We start from the raw sequence: 1,541 nt of genomic DNA, 5'->3' as shown, positions 1-1,541 counted from the left end.
TTTTTTTTTTTTTACCTCATATTAAACGCAGGCGCTCATTTTGCATGTGGAGTTTTTTAAATATTGTTTTTTTTTTAATAGTTTGAGCAACACTCAAATATTAAGATGATGAAGTTGCATCTTTTTGGACCAACATGGCGCCCCCTGCCAGATGTTTTTACCCAACCAACCAGCAGTTTGTACCTGCTAATTTGTCAGTGTTTGTTACAGAGTCCCCCAGTGGCATTTAAAGGGCCGGTGTTAAAAATATCCTGCTGTATCTTTCCAACATGTTACGTTTTCCCACGGAATGTTGTTTAAATTCTTTCGTGCATGTTTGTGAAATCCTTCAATCACCATGGCAACCATTCAGCTGTTAAAACACCTGGGTGGACCTAGCCCCGCCTTCAAGACGCAGCTCCTCCCACTCGGCTCCTTCAGACTAGCCAGCAGCAATTAGCAAACACATCTTATAGGAGCTGCTGCTCAGAGCAACGCTGGTAAAAATGTTGTTAAAGGGGAGCCATGTTGGGATGACTTCCTGGAGGCGGAGCTTCAGAAAGAGCAGGAGCTTCTTAAAGAGACAGAGGCCCAATTTCAAGGCGTTAAATCAGGAAGTCCAATTTCTTTTAATACCATTTTTATACCAACAGGAGTTAGTTATTTACTTACTAACTTGATGATGCTACGAAATAGCATTATGTGGCAAGGAAATGCATAACCCTCCTTTAAATTCCTTTTAAGACATTCACAGAAACTTTCATTAAGAGAGAAATAAATAAAATTACATCCAAACTAATTATACTATTTTTGAGTTATTTTCATGGAGCAAAATAATCCCTGACATTCCTTAGGGGGCGCTGTATTTTGTAATTTACACCTGTAACAGATTTGTTTTTTTTTATTATTTAAATTTTTAGGGGGTTTGGGCTCCAAACCGGTCTCCAGCCCAGGGGCCCCTATTCCTCTAAATCCGGCCCTGTTTTCACTGTTACTGCATCTCCAGAGACCAACAGACTGTTTGTTAATGACTTTTTGGCTCGTTCCAGCGCTGTTGTTCTGTTTTTACTGTTCCTGACTGTCAGAAGAGGCTGCTCACATCCGCGTCTCGGCGCTTGCAGGACAGGATGCGTGAAACACTAGACACTCACTCCAAACTGCTAACATGTGGGAATGCTGCGAGGAATGCGCTGCGGAGCGGGAAATAACCTACAGTGTTTTAGTTGGAGCTCCTCCTCGCGACCTGGACGCTCTTCCCACATGTTTCTGTGACTTTACGGCTAAAAGCAGCAAAATAAACGTGTCAGAATGGATTTATTCACTTCTATAATAGATTTTCTATCGGATTGTAACAGACGTGGTTTTTAAGAACTGTTGAGCTAATTTCAAGGTAGTTTTTAACTGCATTGAGGAATCACTTCACAAATAGTTTTTTTATTTTTTTTTAGAAGATGTGTATATTATTTATTTTTTTAAACGTCTCGCAGCGCAGCAACACACCGACTGTGAGGAGAGAAGCGCATTTCAAAGGGACTCCAGTGAAGGTTTTTAGTGAAATGCTG

General features: G+C 40.8%; 2 long non-coding RNA genes across 2 annotated transcripts in view; one reads left to right on the top strand and one right to left on the bottom strand.

Annotated features, from left to right (window-relative positions):
* LOC107834478 (uncharacterized) overlaps nt 1-1,541 on the bottom strand; it is a 14,872-nt gene continuing 13,331 nt past the window's right edge. The window contains exon 2 of the long non-coding RNA XR_001660268.1: nt 1-374. This is a non-coding gene — a long non-coding RNA (uncharacterized LOC107834478). The remainder of the gene's footprint in view (nt 375-1,541) is intronic.
* The window catches only part of LOC107834479 (uncharacterized), an 18,011-nt gene continuing 16,991 nt past the window's right edge, over nt 522-1,541 (top strand). The window contains exon 1 of the long non-coding RNA XR_001660269.1: nt 522-1,523. This is a non-coding gene — a long non-coding RNA (uncharacterized LOC107834479). The remainder of the gene's footprint in view (nt 1,524-1,541) is intronic.

This window comes from Poecilia formosa, unplaced genomic scaffold (assembly GCF_000485575.1).
Source record: "Poecilia formosa unplaced genomic scaffold, Poecilia_formosa-5.1.2 Scaffold639, whole genome shotgun sequence".
NCBI classification, from domain to species: domain Eukaryota; kingdom Metazoa; phylum Chordata; class Actinopteri; order Cyprinodontiformes; family Poeciliidae; genus Poecilia; species Poecilia formosa.
This window is presented reverse-complemented; position numbering and strand designations above follow the sequence as displayed.